Consider the following 16,206-nt stretch of genomic DNA (forward strand, 5'->3'; position numbering starts at 1 on the left):
CAACCAAGTCAGCGAGGCCGACCAGCCGATCCCGTTAGTTACTTCTTACAACAAGCATAGTTGCCTTTTACGGCAAGCACGGGTTGCTGAAGACCATTCTACCCCAGATCTTCACGGTTCTATCTTCACCTAGTGTTTGAATTCTGAATTGATTCAACCTTGGTAAGAGAAAAAAATACAAAATTGAAAGACAAAAATACAATTGTATTCAATTACGAGTTATTTTATCAGATCATTTTTCAGGTTCTTGTAGATTTGAAATTAAAAATACTTCAGAGAATGTGTTCATTATAACAGCATGAGACCCAGTCCATTAAGCGGGGACAGTGGTTAAGCTTCCGTGACAGGCTAGGCAATCAGGGATGGTGAAGGATCTTCCAATGAAACCTGGTACCGAAGCGATGAAAATGCGTGAGAGATATGTAAACACGTTCTTGTCCCACTATATATACAGCCTAACAAGCAACTGGAAAATTAAACGGTGCCCTCACTATTCTAGCGGTACTCAACTTGACATAAGTTTCTGCATGAATCAGCGGCATACCGGAAGTTACGCCACACTAGCATCTAAATATAGTAACTCTCTACCGAATCCCAACATAAACAATGCCACACAGCTACGTTTACAATCGGTGTTTAACAATAAAATACACTGCTATATAATAATATATACTATTAACATTTTAAAAGTAGGAGATAATGAAATATAAATGCTAATACCAACGTATAGAACAAAGATGAATTCTGACGACAAACATTCCGTACAAGATCGTTTACGTCTGTAAAAAACACATCCAACGGTTGGCACCTACCGCCCACAGTAGCCACACACGTGTATTGGATGTTATTCCTGACTTTGACACTTCAAGGAAGGTCGATAAATCTTCATGGATCATTATTTCTACCAATCTATGTAAAAATAACCTTCCAACTGTGTCCACCAACATTTCAATTCTGAAAATGACCCGGTCCTTTGCATGAAAGTTAGGATATTATAGAAAATATACCATCCCTCTGTAACACTATCCAGTATGGCCAGAGGCTGTGTAGAGGTGAGCTTATTGCGTTCATCAGAAGAAAGGTTACTGACCCCCCTTAAAGGTTCGAGTGTCATTTCATGACCAGGTGATGGTCATAAATCGGACAGTGTTGACAAAGAGTTTCCCGTGTACTGTACCACGAACTTGTGTCGACCCCCCCCCCTTAAAGGTTCAAGTGTCATTTCATGACCAGATGATGGTATAAATCGGACAGTTGTTAACCGGTTTATTGTACCACGAACTTGTTTTGACCCCCTAAAGATTTGAGGGTCACAGCCTTCCTATATAAGCCGCACTGTCAGTGTAGTCGGGGAGAGAAGCAGAGAAGGGCTCTGAACACTGACCAGGACCAGACCGACAGAGCAGTCCAGAAGAAAACGGCAGAAGAACACGAGCCAAGCTAACAGTCAAGTCACAGCTCAGAAGGCCAGCACACTGGGACGAGCTCTGGTCACACTGGGCCACGCCTGAAACAGCCCATAGCCTGTTCGTAGTACCAGCGTATAAAAATAGTCCTTGTTATTATTAAAACTGCTGAAACCGAAGACCGTGTTTGTCTGTTGTACTACATATAAAGCACGTTGGGGTTCTTCTTTGGTGCCGAGACCAGGATCCCTCTCAAAACAAAGGAACAGCCTGGGACAAGTGAAGATTGACCCTCAGACCAGCTTGGGTAAGTAGCTCAGATTTCTTCTGTTTCATTATTCGTTATGGCTGGCCAGGAATTGGGAGAATTTTTGACAGGGATAGCAGGACAAATAATGGGACAGTTAGCTAATCTTTCGACAACCTTAGGAGCGCAGGGAATAGCGCAGGTTATAAAAACTTTTGATGGGGAACCAACAAAATTTAAGGAATGGCTGGAAAGTACAGAAAAATATGCGGTATTAACAAACACAGGTCAAGAAAGAATAAAACTGGTGGCCTATCAGTCAAGTTCAGGGGCAGTTAGCGATTTTATCCAAAGGTATCTACAAGACCATGATCAAGCAACAAGGCAGATTATAACCTTGGCAATAGTTGTAGGTGCTCAAGGTATCGCTAATTTATTCCGTTGATTTGAAGGGGATCCAGCCATGTGTTAAGCGTTGGCAAATGCTTAAGTATATTCCGGATTATTAGGGAAGTTTTTGGCAGCATATAAGAAACTGAAAGTCGATTTTATTGAATAGGCTAAACAAATTATAGGGATGAGGGAAACCCTAAAACGGGAGAACAAGGTTCATATCAAGAACAGAAAAGGGAAACTGTGAACACAACAGGAAATTCATCAATGCTAAGACATACACGTGGCCCAGGTCCGGTCAAAAGTATGCTAATATGGTTAGGGATTTTAAAAACATAAAGGATCCAGTTATGAGGATCAGTTCTTGATCGCGGGTTACGTCAAGGGTGTACTGACATGATAACGGTGATGCTCAGTATTTGGTCGCGGGTAGCGACAAGAGCATACTGATATGCTTAAAGAGATTGCCCAAACAGTCAGAACTTATGGGACGAACTATGGGGCACACAGGTGAACATATAACAGAGGTTTAAACACTGAACACTCCTTCTCATGATGACACTGATTGGAAGGAGGAGGAGGAGGAGACAACATTCCGTATACGTTAAGCTGGTAGCCCGAGCAGTGGTAGCTGGTACGGTTAAGATAGGAAAGCAAGTCATCCGATTCTTACAGAAAGCATGACAAACAAGTGGAGTCCCATGGTTCAGTTGTGGAAAGTGAAGTTGCGAATAGCGACAGTTTCAGTTGTGGAAAGTGAAGTTGCGGATAGAGACAGGTTCAGTTTTAGAAAGTGAAGTTGCGGATAGCAACAGGTTCAGTTGTGGAAAGTGAAGTTGCGGATAGCGACAGATTCAGTTGTGGAAAGTGAAGTTGCTGATAGTGACAGATTCAGTTGTGGAAAGTGAAGTTGCGGATAGCGACAGGTTCAGTTGTGGAAAGTGAAGTTGCAGTTAGCGACAAGGAGACATGTGGATAGAATCCACTGAACTGAAACGAACTAGGGCCTCTACTGAAAACGCACATTCCAACAAAAGCAAAAAGGTGAAATAGTTGCTCCAGGCAATGGCTGGTTTATTATAGTTTTATATGGTTTGGGAGTAGAACCAGTGTATATGATTGATTACTCTTATGTTTCAGAGAGAACATGTTTCCTCTGGGTTTACTCTTCCTCGTGGGGTTAGCACAGGGTTCGATTATGTATGAAAACATTGTATTTCAAAAACTGAATGATATTACCACAACTAGGTCTAAATGGCTAGTAACGTTCGTTATTGATTTAGACCCATATAATCAGGTTATTGGGAAGTGTAGGTATAATATTGATCAAGTCGCGATGATGGTTAGACAGTTCCTGAGTCGCTACCACTCCGATAAATCAACAGGCATCTTAAGCATGTATATCAAATTAGACGAAGAAATTACAAGACTGAATACAACTTTAAATAGCCTAGCAGACAATTTTTTAGAATACGGTAGGTTGCACACACGACCCAAGCGTTCGCTATTGCCGTTTATCGGTAGTGCCTTGAGTTTCTTATTTGGCACTGTGTCTGATGCTGACCTAAGTTCTATTAAACAGAATGTACGTAGGCTTGCAGAGAATCAAGCAGGTATGGCACATGTCATTCAAGAAGGGCTCTCTATTATTAATACGACAATAATTCAAGTATCGGAGAATCGACATGCCATTAATGAAGTCATTAACAATCTGGATATAGTGGGACAAGAAATTGCTAATGTTTCCACTACATTAAGCAATCGAATAGCAAAGTTAGAATGGGCAACAAAGACCTATTTGCAAGTGGAATTAGTAATCGAAAATATTCGAAGCATGGTACAAACCTTTTTGTCATATTAAGAACACCTCCAGCTACAAATGAATATGTTGGCTTAGGGTCATCTGTCACGCAACACCATAACACCAAGTCAGTTGTTGGTTCTATAAAAGGACATATAAACTCACCTACCTATTAGATTCCGGTTAGCGAATATTTCGGTAGACAATTTATGGGGATTCTATAACACTTTACTGTGTACCACCGTCCTATTTGATGATAAGATATTAGTAGTCACGACGATTCCACTTTTAGATGTTAATGGTGAATTTGGAATATACCAGGCTCATAATTTGCCGGTACCACTAGTCATGAATCATATAAATACAGGATCAAACAACATAAATAATATGGTAGCAAAATATCGGTTAGAAACAGAGGTAATCGCAGTCAATGCACAACGTACGAAATATGCATTACTGAAACCCTCAGAAGTTCAGATATGTACAAAACCCCTTACGGGCTATTGCCATATCCAGAGCCCGATCTACCCAATCAATCTTAGCCAACTTTGTGTTATTGCCCTGTTTATGAAAGATGAGACCAATGTCCGACAGACATGTCACACCGAAGTCCAACCAAATGTTATATTGCCTAGGGCAGAATACCTTACTGCAGGACGCTGGGTATTGACAACCAATAAAAGGTTGGATCTTGTAGTGGTATGTGATACGGATAACAAGTTTTCATATACCATAGTGGTCTTACCTCCATTATCAATAATTAAACTGAACGCATCATGTTCAGCATCTAATGATCATTTGACCTTACTCCCTTATTATCATAATGAAAGCCAGTACAAGTTGGAAGATAATTTTCTGAAGTTAGTTCATACCCCGAATGTTTCAAACATGTTGCTCTGGAAACCTTTCTTGAAAACTGCTGTAAAACTGAACTTGACTAGGTTACCTGATAAACTAAAGAGTATCAAGAATATCCCTATGAATCATCTTATTGATCAGCTTAATGATTTACAGGCTATGGTACCAGATGAGGAGATGTCAGATTGGAAATATTTCTTGGGAATAACCTTAACTGTAGTGGGAATTCTTGTGGGGATTTTCTTGTATGTAAGATTTATTAGACCCTGGCTAGCCAAGCGGGGAATGAGTAATAGGAATGTCTTGGCTACAACCAAGTTTGAGATGGCGCCAGTTGACACTGGGAGCGCAGGTCGCACCTACAGAGGAAACCTACCCTCTGTGCCACTCTTGACACAAAGGGACTCCGATCCAGCAGAAGAAGTTCAACCAACCCCCGCCATACGGAGCATCTACCCGACGCTGGATGCAGGTACCCGAGGGCATCGTGAGTTTGACTAACCCACGTTGACAGGAGTACGGACAAAAGAGAACTTCATGAACTGTTGTCGTCGCATACGATCAGAACACCATACTACAGAACTTTACAAGTTGACTGTGAAAAGAAAAAGAAATATACACAACGCATGAAAGACGATTTAACATGGTGCAGCTGTTTGCACTTCGGTTCTTGATGTGCGAGGATGAATTGTACCCTGTTTCAGAATGTGTTTTAATTGTGAATTTATATATGTGTGCATAATAACTATATTCTAATTAACAACGGCTTCTTGTGGCTGGTACATACATTTGAGGTATTCGTATTAACTATATGCTAATGATATGTTAATGAAGTTGACAACGGATTGTTGTGGATTGTACATATATTTTGAGGTATTCATGTATCTAAGGATTGTAATGATTATTTTCAGAAATTTTATGCTGAAAATTTCTCAATAAGAAAAGGGCGAATATAACACTATCCAGTATGGCCAGAGGCTGTGTAGAGGTGAGCTTATTGCGTTCATCAGAAGAAAGGTTACTGACCCCCCTTAAAGGTTCGAGTGTCATTTCATGACCAGGTGATGGTCATAAATCGGACAGTGTTGACAAAGAGTTTCCCGTGTACTGTACCACGAACTTGTGTCGACCCCCCCCCCTTAAAGGTTCAAGTGTCATTTCATAACCAGATGATGGTATAAATCGGACAGTTGTTAACCGGTTTATTGTACCACGAACTTGTTTTGACCCCCTAAAGATTTGAGGGTCACAGCCTTCCTATATAAGCCGCACTGTCAGTGTAGTCGGGGAGAGAAGCAGAGAAGGGCTCTGAACACTGACCAGGACCAGACCGACAGAGCAGTCCAGAAGAAAACGGCAGAAGAACACGAGCCAAGCTAACAGTCAAGTCACAGCTCAGAAGGCCAGCCTCAAATGCAGCCGACCTTATAGGATGTCCAGGGAAATTAAACGGATTCGACTGTCGTGTCATGTAATGACAAATTAGAAGACGTTTGCATTCTTTCAAACCAACGAACTGCCGACTCCGTTTTTGGTATCTCAAAGACGTTGACGCATCCAATGGTCATTGGAAACGACGAAGGCCAAATGATACAATTCATTTGGATGATGTGTTGCCTCTCCTTCGGGAACCATTGGGACTGCACAAAGTAAGAACACGGCTATACTCTGTGTTACTGTGTCATATTGGTATGAAACGTTTGCCAAAACAGAAAGACTCCATAGAATTAGATAAGGATCGCGTGTCCTCGAATTCGGGTTTTGCTAAGAATGGGAATGATGCCTTAAATTTAAGTTTGTTTGTTTGGTGTTTAACGCCTATTCCAGCCATATGCGGCTGTCTGTAGATAATAAAGTCTGTACCAGACAATCCAGTGATTGATATGATAATCGATCCAAGTAATTTAAGTAACATTCTCACATAAATATCATTGTTTTCCAAAATGTCGCACAAAATGCAACAGTTTAATTTTCCTATACGAACACTGTTTCCTCCATGTTGTTCAAAAAGAGGGATCAAAATTGTATATACCATGCCGCAGTTTAACATGAATACCCCACTCAGACTCAGTATACTGACTCCGAGCCGACCAGTCCTTGTTTTAGCCCCTTAAATGCCGAACACCAGATAGGGTTACAACAAGTACCATCTTTTAACATCTTTTGGTATGACGCAGCCGGGGATAGGACCCCGGACCGTCCGCTCTCCGGGCGGACGCTCTACCACTAGACCACAGAGACGGCTCCAATTGCCAAGGAGGAAAAGAGATATGTTATCAATATAAGAAGAGGGTATTCGCAGATCCTCATAATGGGGTTTAAAAACACAACTGTATGTAGGGTTGAAATCAATTTTGTGAGGTATTGTGAAAATATGTAACTTTATACGTTGTTTAAGAGATGGCTCATCAGATTCAACGTACAGATTGTCAATAGGAGGTGTTCTGAAAGATCCTTCAGAGATCCTTGATGATGGATTGAATCGAGCAATTTATGGTTACTTTTGCAACGGATATTGAAACTTTTGCAACTTGGAATTAGAAACAACTTTTAATAAATCCAGAGCCTTCCTACATAGAATGTGTCCCCAACATCCGTCAGGATTCCGTCCCCGTGTCGATGGAGGACGGGAGTATGTTGAAGAGGTCAGTTTACAACAGTGTTACATACTGAGTAAACACATGAGTATTCATTGAAAGGTGAGGATCCTCCAATGTGCTTGATTTTGTGGGTTACATCATTGAAAGGGATAAAATAAATGAGATTACAATTAGTAACCGATCTTGTTAGAGGTTGGTCCTTAAAATGGAATGAAATAATTGTCCCTTTGTAAGGGTATGTGATACCACCTTATTCACTATATGTTATGCTTAACTTTCCAACTATCGCCGGTAGTTTGAACACAGGTAAAACACCTGCTGGCACCATGTAGGGAGAAGAGGCTCTGTAAGGCCCCGTATATGCTGGCCAACTTGCTTGTAAATATATATACTATCCAAAAAAGGAAAGGCAAAGCCAGATTTGTGTGAGGTAGGAAATACATTTATACTAGGAACCGCACAAGGTATTGAGTCAAAATGTTGTGGAGAGAACATTTGGTGATTGTAGTCATCTCAGTTATCGGTACATAGGAAAAGTCCAAGGTGAAGGCCAGCTACCATCAATAACGCGTATGTCCCCCATTGGAATCGATAGCGGCCTGACATCTCCTGCCCATGGAAGAGACGAGTATGCGAATCACATCCTAGGGAATGGTAGCCCAATCCGCCTGCAACGCAAAAGCCAACTGTTGCAACGTCTGGGGTTGTGGTTGACCCTAGCGTAGCCGTCTATCCAATTCATCTCACAGGTGCTCTATCGGGTTCAAATCCGGGGATCTGGAGGGCCAGGGGAGATGGGGAGCTGTAAGATTGCCCGGGATATTGTCCAAACCTGTCCTGCCGCTATGAGAGATAGCCGAACTCATCATAGCGCTACCTCCACCAAACCTGTTCACTTCCGGCGTAACGTTCTCCCCGACGTCTGTAGACCGGTGCTCTTCCATCCCCTCGACGGAGGAGAAATCTTGATTCGTCGCTGAACCAGACTTCACTCAATCGCAGTTGAGAACACCAATGCAGTCATTGTTGACGATGTTGTTGACTCAATATGACGCGTCGAACAGGACGTCTTGCTCGTAGACCTGCTGCTCTTAAATGGTTTCATACGGGCGGAGTTTCTGCGCAGTCCGGGTATTTGGGATGAGGTAGAGGTGGCTGTGGTCGTCCTTTCACGTAGGTGGTGCAGCCGGATGTAGCGATCTTGGGCGGGGGTGGTTACTCTTGGTCGTCCCGACCTTAGTCGATCCTGTGTTGACCAATGCTGTTGAAACCGATCCTATAGCCTTGTGATGGTGATGGGCGCTTAATTGAAAACCCTAGCTACAGCTGATCGGGATTCCCCTGCCTGCAAGTGACCTATGACTTTGTTTCTTTGCACTTCTGTTAATCTTGGCATGTTGTTGAACTGTCACTGTTCGATTGACGCATATGCCAGGCAATCAAAAACCCTGCACTCTAATTCGGTTCATAGTGCTGCTGCACGTGTCCATATCCATGGCCCTTTTGTTAATTTACTGGGTGCGTTTTTCCGAAATGTTCGTGTTTCCCGACTAATGGTTTGCATGTCCTTGTTTTGATCATTTTGATCCGGGAAATTTATCACTGACACTATAACACCTCTTCATTTTGCACCTTTTGTCCCGCTAATTTTGCTTTTATGGCCAAAAACAAATCTGTATTGCGTTTCTTTTTCTGAAGAGTATATTTAGCTTGGATTTTATTTTTAACGCTGTGATAGTTTTAAATACAAATCTGTAATAATATAGATATTATACTGTCCATCGTCGACAGGGTTTGATACAGTATTAATGTATAACTTGTGCTAGTCACGATATGGCTGAAATACTGCCATTGTGACTTACCATTTTAACTCACTCACTCACTTTAATGAAAACAAGAGTAATGACGTAGAATGCCAATTGAGAAGTATATGCTAACAACATAAATGTTAAATTAGGTTGATTTCTACAACTAGCCATATTTCACATATATCACAATGGTCTGTAAATCAACGACCCACACCTTCCCGGAATGAAGAAACACAAGAAGCCAGGTCAAACACTGTAACCATCGGATGTATCGTCACAAGTCATCTAAGCTAATGGACCTCCTCCGTGGTCTAGTGGTAGAGCGTCCGCCCGGAGAGCGGAAGGTCCGGGGTTCGATCCCCGACCGCGTCATACCAAGAGACGTTAAAAGATGGTGCATGTGGTTACCCTGTCTGGCGCTCGGCATTAAGGGGCTAAAACAAGGACTGGTCAGCTCGGAGTCAGTATACTGTGTCTGAGTGGGGGATTCATGTTAAACTGTGGCATGGTATCTCAGTGAGCTAGCACTATAAATTGGCATCAGTCCGGACTAGTACAAACAGCCACACAAACACACACACGTACATGCGAGTCGCTATATAGGTGCTATAATCTTGAACGCGACGTTAAACCCCATTTCACCTCACCTCTAAGCTAATGGGTGTAAAATATATACAACTGATTCAATGTAGCAGTCCGATTCCATCTTTGAATTACATTTAGTAGTTGGAGTGATCAGCAAGTACAAGTTCTTATGGATAAACAACTTTTCTATTAAATTAAGGTGATATTTTCTTGTAGATTCTACCACCTCTATGAAGCTACCTATACGGCCCTGGAATTCCAGGGGTGTGTAACTGAACTCTTACCCAAACTCGAATCACCTCAGTTCCATAGGTAAAATCTCAAACAGCATTGGGAGAAATTCACATTGGAACTGGCTTCGAATGTCTCACTGGTACAGGGGCCACGGGTGGCACAGTCGTCTAAAGTGCCACAGAGAGTTGCATCCCGTGGGTAGGCCAGATACCTATGCTATATCGTTCGAATTCTGGTTCACACCCTGATTATGTTTCTAGGTTTGTCGTCACCATACCCATGCTCGTGGGTTTCACCAAAGTTGTAAATGCCTGCATCACTTCAGGCTTTACTCCCACAGTAAGATTATATCTCTGGAATACTGTTTAGAGCGTCATTAAAAGCAACTCACTCACCCAAGCATGGGCACCATCACTAGCTGGTTACTTGCCTGCTTTTACAGGCCCTCGCGAAGCACAGTGTCCGCTCCTCGTTGAAGCACCCTAGCCACTTTTCAGCTCTTCAAAAGGCTTTGTAACTGTCTCTAGAATCTTTGTTCCGTCCAATTTGTAAATGTTTAGATGACCAACGGAGTCATCGTCTAGGATAGACACAATGGCTATTTCATCACCAAATGTTGTAACAGACAAAGAGTCATCACCGTTTTCAAAGGACTGCATTAAGATAGTTTCAAGATTACTTGTAAAGTTTAGCATGCGAACACTAATATCCTGACGACTAAATATTAACATCATTCAAAACCACTAATTGTAACAATTTACACGGACTCGATATGCTCGTAAGCATTTGTGGAATGACAGGGGGCGGGTGGTTGTACATTACATAATACACGTCATACCTATACATTTTGCCGAGTTTCTTCAAAGTGCACCAAACGAACCTATTATTACTTCTGCTGATATGATAATCACTGGCAACAATTGGTTCATTGAAATCTGCAATAGCAGCTGGGCCTGGATTGTCAATCTCTGTTGTCATCAGTTGCCAGGTGGATTCAAACCCTTGTAAGAAATAAAGACGTTTACTGCAACTGTCATAGGAAAGACCGTAAATTTCATCTTTGACCTGTTTAACCAGCATCTTTACATAATGCCCGCCAAGGGAGTGAAGTTGTATTCTGTACACATTTGGCTGAATTATCAGAAGACATTCACGAGAATCCACTGCCCAGTTCATGGCAGATGATAAATCAGCAAGACGTGCACAATTGGTTCCATTTGGGCCCAGCACATATAAATTCCAATCAGCTGCATTCTCTCCGAAAAGAAATTCCTTTGAAGAATCCATTCGAATTCTCAGCGGGATGCTGGCACATCTGGACCTTGGTGATAAGGTTGCCCTCCCGGAAGCCGCACTTTGACAAACATGAGTAGCAGTATCTGTTTTTGCGGACAAGTTTTCTTCACTGTTGCTCGTGACAAAAGAACATTTCATAGTTCCCAATTCTACTGTACATTTAAAATTGTCAAACTGCATGAAAGTATTTTGTAATATATAGTTATTGGTTTCGTTTTTCATTTGCATATGTTTCCATTCAGAGGTTTCTGAAGGAGTCATTTTACAGCATAAACAGACTAACAGTACCATATGGGTTCCTTGCCTTTTCATGTTCAAATGTAACGTGGCAAAACCACAAACGAAGGCTACAGAATCAGGAAGGCCTCACAGGAAATCTTCAAATGAACTGGGATAGCCAAAGAATTATAACATTATACCCAACTCATCAATGATTTAAATATAAGCAAGATGGTTTCAAAACAATTCAGCATTATCTAAAGATCAACTTCATTAATGTTAGTTTTTCCGTTATAATCTTATCTTATCTGTTTTTATAGCTTGAAATGTATCGCCTAAATGTTAAATAATAGATGAAATTGCATGCTGTCTTTGTCACCCTCCATATAGTGGATTCGAGGAATGAACTCAGTTTGGACTTCAATATCTATGGTATTTTGTATACACAATATGTTGTATTGTGTAAGAACTACCGTCATACAACTATCATTGCTATATGTAAACAGATCTTAAGGACATTATGGATTTAGTTGTGTTGGATGTCAGTCCGTCAATAGCGAATGGTGGACGAGTATACGTTGTATAAGGGTCGTAGCTCGTTTTCGGAGCATCTTGGATCCATGTAACAAATCCCCGTGGGGACCCGTGGTAGAATGTGTCCCTAGCACCCCATTGCTTGTCGTAAAAGGCGATTAAGTTGGGCCAATTGATTGTTCTGGGTTGTGCCCCTGTGTTGGTGAAGTCTGGCTGTTGGAGGGAGTCTGGCTGTTGAGGGCACTGCTTCCAGGACCACGATTCCTTTACCCAACACACTGCTTGGACCCCGACTTCATCTAGACGGGTGGTAGAATGCACCCGGTTCTTTCAGTCGGCTGGTCATGTAATGTTATGTTTTTTAACCACATCCGAAACAATTTCGGTTTACAACGGATAAAATACTCCTGTAAGTGTTCAAATGGTTTAATTTGCCATATTGACTTCAGAAAATGCGTGATTTCATAAAAAAACATGAACATGCCAAAATGTCAATTTACAAATCAATAGCGGGTGTGTCCACCTCTGGTTGAGATGCAAGCAACACATCTTCGTCTCATGGAAGTGACCAGGCGTCGCACAAAGTCCTTTGGGATATCTGTCCATATCTGCTGGAGCATGTTTCGATGTTCCTGGAGTGTCTGTGGAACACGTGGTTAACGTCGAAGGCGCCGATCCATCTCATCCCACATGTGCTCGATTGGTGAGAGATCAGGGGAGCGAGCCGGCCAGGAGATGACATTCACATTGAAGAGAATCCTGAACAAGTCGAGCAATATGAGGCCGGGCGTTGTCATGTTGAAAGATAATGCCTGGGCCATGACGACGCAAAAACGGTAGAACAACAGGGCCGATGATCTCGTCGCGGTAGCGCTGTCCATTGAGATTTCCCTCTACCACCATCTAACGGGTCCTCTGTCTTGCTGTAATCCCACTCCATACCATAACGCTACCGCCCCCGAAACGATCTTCTTCCATGACACAATGATTGACGTAACGTTCACCTCGACGTCGGTACACTCGAATCCGTCCATCGCTGTGGCTGAGGTGAAAACGAGACTCGTCAGTGAATAGAACTTGTCCCCACTGCATGGCCGCCCAGCGTAGACGCTGTCTGCGCCACTTTAGACGTGCTTGACGGTGGTTTCCTGTCAAAATGGGACGTCTGGCGGGTCTTCTGGCGACAATCCCTGCACATCTGAGGCGACGACGTACGGTTTGTGACGATATTCGTCGAAGGCCAGGGATGCTTCTTGCAGTCACTGTTGCTGGCTGGAATCGATTTCGTAGGTGTGTTGTTCGAACCCAGTTGTCTTGTCTTGGTTAAGCGTGGCCTGCCACTCCGAGGATGGTCTCTGACTGCATTCGTCTGCTGCCAACGTTGCCATAAACACCAAATGGTGTTTCTGTGGACGTTAAATTGTGTGGCAACATCGCGTTGACTCGATCCTGTTTCAAGCATACCAATGGCTCGCAGACGCTAATTTTCGGACAGGCGAGGCATTTCGTAATGTTGAATAATTGCGTAATTTTGTTGTTGTTCTGGGTTGTTGTTGTCAGCACGAAGCTAAACAATGCACATGGAATCCTGTTAACGCCCATGCTTTCATACTCTTTCTTGGGTGGTGAAATGCATGGGGCTTGCATAAAAGTCAACTTTTGCAAGGAATGCATGCTTTTCTGTAGCAGTTGCGTTTTTGTGACCTGATTCCATACATATACTACAATATTTAAAACCAAACTTTACTTGTTTGAAAAATACACTAAAATATTGTTGTCACAGGAACTTTTGTTGTTGAGTATAGTTTCTGAAATGAAAGAGCAAAGGATTACATTTGTGAAAAGATGACCTGACCTCAAGTCACTAAAACGATTGCGGTCATATAACTGGAATATTGCTGAGTGCGGCGTTAAACAAACAAACAAACAAACAAACAATACTAACACGATTCAAACAAATACATACCTGTTTTCCTTTTCATCTCCAAGTGCACCCAAATCAGTAATAGCAGGTTATAATGTGATATGGCATAGGTGATGCCAGTGCCAATAATAACAACACGACATGAGAGTGGGTTAAATTGCCGAGGTGTGCAGGTGCTAGTGGGCTACTGGGCTGTTAGTTAAGAACACGAAAAGCTACCGTTGCCTTGGCAACAAGCGTTGCCAATGGCGAGTAGCAGCTACGTACCGTTGCTGTCCTATGGCAGCTACGGCCATCTGGCCCTGGTAGCATACCATTACTTTACACTACTGTTGCTTGGCATCTACCACACTGCCAAAAGCAGGTATCGCTGCTGGCATAAGGCCATACTTGGCAACTTATAAGTATAAATAGATTACATGAAATTAAACCAAATATCAGTTACTCCTACTTGGTTTGTCAGTTAAGATTTGAAGAGGTCATTTTATGATGATGTATAAGGGCCCTTCTTGTTATACACATGGATATCTACATCTTCCCAAGGCAAGGGAGTTAACTAACTAAAAAAAGTCCAGTTTCCACCCTTGCCGAACTAGGCTCGTATTATGGAGTTAGATGTTGGCTGGACGAGTCTATGCATTGTCCAATCAAAATCGTGCATCAAAATCGGTTCGAAAACTGTCCTGCAGATAACGGTCGATTGCAGGATTTGCAAAGCATGTGCACCGCCAACTCGCTGTCAACAGATATTTTCCAAATATTTTCATGTTTTGAAATAAGGTGCTCAATCATTGCAAGATGTAAGACCCATTTTATCACAACATAGACCTTAATTATCGATCAGATCGTCTTGACTGGGCGCCACTGTTTTGTTTCAAGCAAATGCAAGTGATACGGGAGGTGGAATCTGATTGGTCTAAAGGAGGGACACAATTCGTAATAGCGCTACTGTAGAGCCCAGAAATTCCAGCCTAGTTCGGCAAGGGTGGAAACTGGACTTTTAAAGTCAGTTAACTGTCGTGCCTCGGGAAGATGGAATATCTACTGAAAGGTGAGGTTCCTCCATTATGTATCCCTTGTGATGAAAGAATCAGTCAAGCATGTCCTGCTTGGCTGTGTTGATTTTTCCACCACAAGAGATAGTTATTTCGAAGTTTCTTCCATTAAAGATCTTTTTAATCATGAAAGTTCTTGTTTAATTCTCTTTTTTTATAAAAAGATTTGAAACTTTTTGATAAACTTGTTTCGATTGTTCAATTTCCTAATATTTGTAGTGTTTAATTTTATTACTAAGATGATTTATGCTAAACGAGGTCTAGATGAAACTACGTCAGAACTAGAACGTTTTGACCAGCCCTCGTATCCTCAAGTGGGGTTAAAGTAGTGTAAACTGGTTGTCCCCCTGAGAGGGAATATGCCACAGTTTTAATCGTCGTGAATTTGTGAATTTTGATTGATGCCAAAATTGCGTACCATTTTATGCAGCTGAAGGGATGGAGTAAATCATGCTGGGGTACCATGTAGGTAGCAGAAGTATTGCAAGTCCCCATTGTCCCTAGTAAGATGGCCTAACCTTGGTTGCTGGTGATCTATAGACCATTTTTAATTGTGTTGTTGAATAATAATACCTAATTCTTTTAAATACTCTCAAACTAGTTTTAAGTACAATCTATTATAATCTAGTTATCGTACTGTGTCTCGACGACAGGTTTTTATACTGTTGAAATACTTTTATTATTACTTTCTTTCGTAATGTTATGGCTGAAATATTGTCGATGTGGCGTTAATGCCAGCAATGCAGCAAATCCATTAAAACTGACAAAGTCTAAATTCTCATCAGCATCACAATCCGATACAATATCCACAGGGGAAACATTGGCAACACAATGGGTAGGTTCATTGTCGTTTCTTTCATGACAGTCTGGTGTTGGTACCACATGGTCAGTATCATTGATGTATCTATCAATAACATACTGGGCGTGGTATCTTGCACGTAATGGTTGACCAGGGATTGGTAAAAACACGAAGTCTTTATCGCCAGGACTCAAATTTCTCTCTTGAGACTTTTTGTCATATTGTACTTTCATTTTGTTCCAGGTAAGTTGTCAAATATTTACTATATCTGAATATAGTAAGTTCCTGTCGACCGATCTCTGTCCAAACACGATGCCATGAACGGCTACCGAATCTCAACAGAAACATTGCAACCCACATTGTCAAACAATAAAATGCATTGCCAAATAACAAAGGTCAAAACAAACATAAACTCAGAAATCGTAATTCAACACCGATTAGAACGTT

The 16,206-nt window shown here is 41.9% G+C and overlaps 1 protein-coding gene and 1 pseudogene across 1 annotated transcript in view; both read left to right on the forward strand.

The window, feature by feature from the left end:
* The window catches only part of LOC139450889 (carbohydrate sulfotransferase 8-like), a 100,907-nt gene that overhangs the window by 50,536 nt on the left and 34,165 nt on the right, over positions 1–16,206 (forward strand). The gene's annotated exons all lie outside the window — the stretch shown is intronic.
* Positions 3,194–5,206, forward strand: LOC139450387 (uncharacterized; annotated as a pseudogene).

The sequence above is a fragment of the Haliotis cracherodii genome, unplaced genomic scaffold, assembly GCF_022045235.1.
Source record: "Haliotis cracherodii isolate W230 unplaced genomic scaffold, xgHalCrac1.p SCAF_8, whole genome shotgun sequence".
Taxonomy (NCBI): Eukaryota; Metazoa; Mollusca; class Gastropoda; order Lepetellida; family Haliotidae; genus Haliotis; species Haliotis cracherodii.